Source organism: Dasypus novemcinctus, chromosome 29, assembly GCF_030445035.2.
Source record: "Dasypus novemcinctus isolate mDasNov1 chromosome 29, mDasNov1.1.hap2, whole genome shotgun sequence".
Lineage (NCBI taxonomy): Eukaryota > Metazoa > Chordata > Mammalia > Cingulata > Dasypodidae > Dasypus > Dasypus novemcinctus.
In genome coordinates this window covers 13,422,806-13,431,122 of record NC_080701.1, presented here as the reverse complement: position 1 = coordinate 13,431,122, position 8,317 = coordinate 13,422,806, and the positions used below count along the sequence as shown (strand labels likewise).

Genomic DNA, 8,317 nt, shown 5'->3' with positions numbered 1-8,317 from the left:
GAAGAAGAGGTGTGATGTGGGGGTATTTTCGGGACTTGGAGTTGTTCTGAATGATATTGCAGGGACAGATGCAGGATATTACACATCCTTCATAACCCACCGAATGGACTGGGGAGAGTGTAAACTACAATGTAAACTATAATCCATGCTGTGTAGCAGTGCTCCAAAATGTATTCATCAAGTGCAATGAATGTCCACGATGATGAAAGAGGTTGTTGAAGTGGGAAGAGAAGGGGTGAGGGTGGGGAGTAGGGTTTATGGGAACTTCATATTTTTTAATGTATCTTTTTTAAAAAAAGTATAAAGAAAATGGTGTAAATGTGTCTGAAAACTCAAGTATTTTGGCAATATGATTCCAAACCAGTTACAACCTCTTTTTTCTTATCCAGCTGTCTCAGTCTTTTCAAAGAATAAAATCATCCTGTACTATAACTTCCTCGGTTTCTTATCTAAATAGTACAAGACAACTATCTTAATAAAAGCTAGCAATACGGAAATGACAAGAAAGAGGGAGAAAAGGAGATTAAATGAGCAAGACTGAGAGTGAAAAATAGAGATGAGACGTCAGAGGGTGAGCAAAATTCATCGAAATTTTAAAAAAGTGCTGTCTTCGGCAGCACATATTCTAAAATTGGAAAGATACAGAAAAGATTAGCATGGCCCCTGCGCAAGGCTGACACGTAAATTCATGAAGCATTCCATATTTTTAAAAAAATTCCTTGAAAAAAAAGATAACAGGGAATCTTGGTTGAATAAGGACTTAAAGATGTGTGGATACTCCATCAGCTTTTTCAATAGTATCCTCACTTTCTGGAAAGTTGTCTGATATGTTTAGAGAAGAGAGGCAACAAAGAATTAGCATCTGTCAGGGTAACAGCTGTGATCCTAGGACCCAGGATGAGTAATGGGCTGTGTGTGTAATGGACTTATGGCAGACAGTACCTGAATTCATCTTCTAGTCTTTCCAAAATGCAATACAGAGGATTTGGCCACTCTTCATTTTCTCGTGACTGCTCATTCTGCATTGACCAAATCAGTTAACAACTCCCAGCCTTATTCATAATTTTATTCATGCTTTGTTGTCGTTAAATAGCTCAGTTTTTATTTTCTTTTTAGAAATACTGCAAGTTTCTACATATGTGTACATTGACAGTATATATATTAAAACTAGAGTTTCAGTTTGCTGATATCTTATAAAAGCAAAAAAATGAAAATATTAAGGCCAGGGGTAAATTTTGGATTACATTTCTCCCTTGGACACTGAAATTAATAATAATAATGTTGGCTAACATTATTTTAAGCTCTTTACATAGAGCGCTTTCCTTTTTCCTTACTGACATGCTGTTTAAAAAAAAAGTTCCAACTCAGGAGTCTAAGTAAAAAGTTAAATTCTTACCTATCTATCCTTACCTAGCTACCTTACACCCACTTACTATGGATAATCACTGTTAATAGTCTTTTCCTCCAGACCTCTTACTAAATGCATATATATAATATTTTGGTATGTATATTTGTATGCACACACTGAGATTTACTTTAAACAAAAAAAATTAGATGATACTATGTGTAAGTTATAACATGAACAAAAGAGGAATATAGATAAAATGAGAACAGCATAATGTTGATATTGTTCAAGCTGGATGATTGATACTTTGGGATCCATTATTCTCTTTACTTCTGGGTTAAAAACATCATAGATGGGAAGCGGACTTGGCCCAGTGGATAAGGCATCCGTCTACCACATGGGAGGTCCGCAGTTCAAACCCCGGGCCTCCTTGACCCGTGTGGAGCTGGCCCATGCACAGTGCTGATGCGTGCAAGGAGTGCTCTGCCATGCAGGGGTGTCCCCGCGTAGAGGAGCCCCACGCACAAGAAGTGCGCCCCATAAGGAGAGCCGCCCAGTGCAAAAAGAAAGTTCAGCCTGCCCAGGAATGGCACCACACACATGGAGAGCTGACACAACAAGATGACGCAACAACAAAAAAAACACAGATTCCCATGCTGCTGACAACAGAAGCGGACAAAGAAGAACACACAGCAAATAGACACAGAGAACAGACAACTGGGGTGGCGGGGGGAAGGGGAGAGAAATAAATAAATAAATCTTTAAAAAAAACATGATAAACATCTTTCAATATGAGTATGTACATAAAGACAATTTTTTGTGATCGTATCATATTACATAGTATGATGCTATAATTTTTCTATTTCTCTTTTAATGGTTGTTTAGTATTTCTCCCCGTTTTTGTTCTTACAAACTATACTGCAATTCATTTACTTGTTCACTCATTTAATAAAGAACTTTTTTTTAAGATTTATTTTTTTAAATCTATTTATCTCCCCTTCACACACACACCCCCCATTGCCTGCTCTCTGTGTCCATTCACTGTGTGTTCTTCTGTGTTTGCTTGGATTCTTGTCAGCAGCACTAGGAATCTGTGTCTCTTTTCACTGCGTCATCTTGCTGCATCAGCTCTCCTTGTATGCGGCACCACTCCTGGGCAGGCTGTGCTTTTTTCGCGCAGGGTGGCTCTTCCTATGGGGTGCATTCCTTGCACATGGAGCTCCCCTACGTGGGGGACACCCTTGCATGGCACGGCACTCCTTGCACACATCAACATGGGCCAGCTCACCACATGGGTCAGGAGGCCCTGGGTTTGAACCCTGGATCTCCCATGTGGTAGGTGGATGCTCTATCAGTTGAGTCAAATCCTTAATAAAGAACTTTTATTGAGGACTTACAATGTGTTACTCTACATGTCCTTAGAAATATTCTCGTTTTCACTCAACAAATTAATATTTTGGTGAAATGCTAAGATAAAGTTATCAGCTCTATTATCAATTTTTTCAATATATGAATTGAGCTTTAACAATTTTTAATAGAAATACTGTTTTATAATAATGTTCTATAGTAATATATAGCACCATTTATAGAGGGAGACTTACACTGGGGTAATCAAGTTTTCCAAATATTGTGTCACATTTCGCTTAGTATCCCTGCTTCCTGCTGCCAACACTCTACCCTAAGCTAGGAGACACTTATCTCTGGGATCATTTCCAATGATAGGAAGAAGGCACTGACGGGTTTCTAACCAAAGAATAATGGACTTGATTTAATGACATATGCTGATTCCCACCTCTGATATTGAATCCAAGTTATGGTACCTAGCGTTCTTCTACCATGTTCCATGCCTCTGATTTTAATTTTGGTCATCTTTCCAGTCCCTGATCTTTTTTAGGACTTGGACCTGAGTTCTTCTCAATTGTTGAGTTCCAGCAGTTGGTCTCTCTGGCTGCCTACCTAAGCAAACCCCTCATTTCCCTTGCCTCCAGAATCCATCTTATTTGTTCCATAATCCTTTTAGAGAAGTCACTACCCCGCGTTGGACCACCCTGCGATCATTTGCTAAATGGCGACCTGTTGGACTTTCCAGATCCCTTAATAATGCTGCTGTTAGCCTGCTCACTGGTCTGGACATCTTCCCACGCTCCCACCAGATGTTGTTGCAGCTGCTGTCACAGGACCTATACTACCTGTAGGTCTAGCTCTAGATCTCTCTAACGCTCAATCTAGATGTGGTCTGGATCCATCACAAGACTCTACAAGCGCTCACAAGACGTTTCTTTACATACTGCAGAAAATGTCACATAGGCGTGTCCAGAAATGGAAAGAAGAAGGGAAGAAAAGAGAGAAGCCAGAAAGAATCAAATCGCGGTAGCTCCAGTGAGGTTGGAAAAGACCTGCTCTGTGAATAGAGATAATAACAGGCGTGAGGGATCTCAAGAGGATGGTTAAAGTTGAGTTTTTTCAGAATAATTCCAAATTGCATAGAGATCAAGGGATCATATTGTCAATAAATAATCCATTCTGCAAAATAGAAATACCTGACCAAATTTTTTAAAAAAATAGACTATCAACGAAAAGATAGCTAAAAATAAACACGTTACCTTGAAATTTTAAAGGACACCTCTAAATGACTCGGATAAGAGTTATTTGGATGTAACTGAGATTATATTTAAAAATAGCAACAATGCTACACTACCTTTCAAAACCTTTGGGATATAGCTAAAGCCATATTCAAAGAAATATTGAAAGTTATGAATGTTCTTATTAATAAGAAAAATTGTAAAAAAAAAAATTGACCGATTAAGCATTTGTCTCAAGAAATATAAATTTGTGGGGGTCCAAGTCCCCCCACTCCAAGTCCTCAACATATAGCCACCTGCATGATCTCAGCATAAGTTAAAGGTTAACAACCTTCCCCAGAGAGAAGAGGATGTATAGATATTATTGTAAACTATGATCTTCCCAAAGCAGTAACGTCCTTGGTAAACGTCTTTCCTAAGAGTGTAGTAAAAATATCACCAGACCACGTGTGTTCGCTTCACAGGACCCCAGCAGGAACTCTGCTCTCCTACCCTGTGGAAAGTCCTTGTTCTGGAACCCCTTACATCACGCCTCATTTTCTCACCCTTTTACGGAGCACTATCTTCATTCTCTGAGCCACCGCCTTCAGAGATTCTCTCCTGTTCGTAAGCCCCAATAAAGCTTTTGCCTGACTAATGCCGGGTGTGTTTTGGGTCTTGTGCCCACACCAACTTGTGCCACTCAGGAGTTGGGTTGTAACAAAATCAAAAGAAGTGGGATAAAGCCATGCTCTAATTATTACACTGAAATCAGAATGCATAAAGGGAAATATGGACAGATTTGATGACAAAACTTATTTTTAAATTTCTAGAGCAAAAGATTCCATAAATAGGGAAGTGAATGTGGCTCAACCAATTGGGTTCCCGTCTACCATATGTGGGGCCCCGGGGTTCACTTCCTAGGGCCTCCTTGTGAAGGCAGGCTGGCCTGTGCCTGCAGAGAGCTGATGGCTCACACCTGTTGACAGCTGGTGCAGCAAGATGACACAACAAAGGGAGGCAAGCAGACACAGAAGAACGTGCAGCAAATGGACACAGAGAGCAGACAGCAAGCAAGCAGCAAGGGAGGGGAATAAATAGATAAAAATAAATCTTTAAAAAAGAAAAAAGATGCCATAAATAAAAATAAAATGCAAACTACACACTGGGAAACTACATGCAACATGTGGCAGAAACATAACTAATATACTTAGCAGATACAAATATCTTTCAAATCAATAAAAAGAAAGCAGCACTTCAGTAGAAAAGCATACAAGGAATTAAACAGAAAATTCACAGAAGCAGAAACTAAGATGAAATACTTAAATTCACTAACAAGCAAAGAAAATGAATCAAAAGAAAGAGAAAATATTCAATCTATGAAGCTAAGAAAGACTTAAAGGAAGGATTCTGCCCAGAACTGGCATGGGAATGGGAAAATTGGCACTTTTCATCTATTATTGACAGAAGGGTAAACTGATACAAATTTTATTTTGGAAAGCTGATTTTGACGATGTATTTTATATTTTAAAACTTGCATATTAACTCATCTGATATGGGGGCCTAAACAATGTGTTTATCTCTCATACCTGCCAAAATCTCACTGAAGAGAAAGAAAATAAAAAGTGAAACCACAAAACACCTGCAACCTAGACTAGACTAGACTAGAGGGCTGATCACACCTGAGCACTACTCTCCCCAGTGGTCTCTAGAGGTTCATAGTGAGTTGGAATCACGGAATAACGGTCTGTTTGCACACAGCATACCTGCTTGATACATTTGCACCCAAATTAGATATGACAACAACTTTTAAAATAAATTGGAAGAACCCCGGGAGGGCACTGGAGTGCAAGAGAGAAGTGGAACTAAACCCAGTGTAACTTTAGAACTCTATGACAGACACAAAGGGAAAAAGGAAATGCAGCAGCATGCACAGGTGAAATCCATTTTTTGCACCCTGTCCCCATGTTAACTCTGTCTTGAGAAGCAAACAAGGGGCCTGACCTCAGCTGGGATGATCCCACCAATGCTTTCTGTACTCACTCTGAAAGGAATCCTGTCTGCCAGCACATCCTTGCTTATTCTCCTACCGAGCCCTGTCTCCCTTCCTAGCCTTGAGAAAAGCTCTCACAGACCTTTCAAGCTGCAGAGCTAACCCCAGCCAGATTTTGTGCTGTGCAGTCTGCTCTGTCATTGAAAAATATTCGTGAACAACGTATAGAGTCCCCAGATTTAAAAAACAAAACAAGAGCAGTAAGTAAAGTGTTGAGACGGACAAGCAGGACAAGCTACTCTAGAAGAAAAAGATGTTTCAGGAAAGAGTTTTTTTTTTAATCTCATATATACAAAGCAGATGCTCAACCACTGATCTACCCCTGCTCCCCTAGAAGAAAGCTTTTAACAACTTCTAATTACTGTCCTCAGATTAAAAAATGCAAAGAACCAGATGCTGTGAAAATGAGAGAAGTTGGGGAAGGAGAGGAAGAAGAGGAAGAGTACATGAGAAAGGAGGGAGTTCCTGGAAATTAAAAAGTATATATCATATAACAGATCTGAGAATTATAAGAATGATTTGACTTTAGAAAATCTCTTCATAGTATGCACTGTTAATAATTTAAAGAAAAAAACATGTTTATGTGGTTGGATGAAAAAAATCACTTAAATAAATTCAAAATTCATTTCAAATATTTTATTGAATTAAGAAAACAAAGAGAAAAGGGATAGAGATAAGAGCTAAGTTTTTTTTTTCCTCTCCTCTCCCCCCTCCCCCCAGTTGTCTGTTTTCTGTGTCCATTTGCTGCGTGTTCTTCTTTTTGTCCGCTTCTGTTGTTGTCAGCGGCACGGGAATCTGTGTTTCTTTTCGTTGTGTCATCTTGCTGTGTCAGCTCTCCGTCTGTGTGGTGCCATTCCTGGGCAGGCTGCACTTTCTTTCACACTGGGCGGCTCTCCTTACGGGGCACACTCCTTGCGCATGGGGCTCCCCCATGCGGGGACACCCCTGTGTGGCAGGGCACTCCTTGTGCGCATCAGCACTGCGCGTGGGCCAGCTCCACACGGGTCAAGGAGGCCCGGGGTTTGAACCGCGGACCTCCCATGTGGTAGGCAGATGCCCTAACTGTTGGGGACATTCAGGACAGCGCTTGCCTTCAGCAATACTAAGGAGCACATAATGTCTGCCAGAGCTGATACAGTAACGGTCTACAGTATACTCAGCCTTCTTCAGGGAAGAAGGTTCGCACCCTTTCTTGCAGTTACCGCCCATCCAAAGCCTCAGGCAGTCAGTGCGACCACCAATCAGTAATTGCCTCCTAACCTTACTTCTGCTATTTCCCTCAGTAACAGCCAGAACCAATCACCTTACCTCTGCCACTTCCCCCAGCAACAGCAGCTGCCAATCCCAGACCGCCACCTGTCCTTACCCGCCACCCCCCCTCCTCCCTAGAGTATATATGCTCAGCCCCTTCAATAAAATTTTGCGGCAGCAGCAGCTTGCAGCTTGATCTGAACTCTGTCTGGCTGTCGTCCTTCGTGTCTCTTGTCCCATAACATTCCTCCCTGACTGGTACTCGAGCCCCCGTTAGTGTCCCGCGGGCCGGGACGACCTTCACACTAACCACTGGGCCAAGTCCACTTCCCAACGTTAAAGTCTTACCAATGATCTTCATGGTGCAGAATTTAGGAGTTTGCCCTTCTATATATTACTATATATATAGATATTATTTATCTATATATTGCAGCAGTCATTATTACAGCCACTAAATGGAATTCCCAGGAGATAAAATATTTGAGCATATCAGTTTTTTTTTCTGTTTTGTTTTGTTTAGATTCCAGGGCTAAGGATTGACCCCAGGACCTCATATGTAGGAAGCTGGCACTCAACCACTGAGCCCCTTTGGCTCAACATACCAATTTTTACTCATTTTCAAATAAGAACTGAGTGTAAATAAAATCTGAATATGTTATTCTGAGCTTAAGGGTAAGAATCCAAACACAGAGTGAGAGAAACTGGTGCTGGGGCAAACTGAATTGCTTTCAGGAGTGGAAGAGAAATAACTCCAGAAAACATGCCAAATGGTATTTAGTAAGTGACTTGTTTTCTAAAGGGTTTTGGTGTGAGATCCTCCTCCTAGGTTCACCTTGAACTTGAAGAATTTGTCTTGCACTACAGCTAGATAATGCTTGCTGAAGGGCCAACCAGAGAAGGACACGTGAGAGAGTGTACCAGTACCTTCCTTTGCCTTACCTTTTTCTCGCATCTCGTACTTCTCAGGTGAAAGGTTTGATACATTTTCAGTAACTTAGGGATCAGACCAGAGACTGGGAAATTGATAAATAAATCAAAATATTTATTGTGTGCCAAGTTTATGTTTAGAACCCAGGATACCAAAAAATTATTCATCTAGTAGCACCA

At 40.7% G+C, this 8,317-nt stretch overlaps 1 non-coding gene across 1 annotated transcript; it reads left to right on the top strand.

Moving 5' to 3' along the window:
- The first annotated feature begins 601 nt into the window (after positions 1–601).
- LOC111759596 (U6 spliceosomal RNA) lies at positions 602–708 on the top strand. Its single transcript, XR_002793528.1, has one exon. It is a non-coding gene; the product is annotated as a U6 spliceosomal RNA (small nuclear RNA).
- The last annotated feature ends 7,609 nt before the right edge of the window (positions 709–8,317 follow it).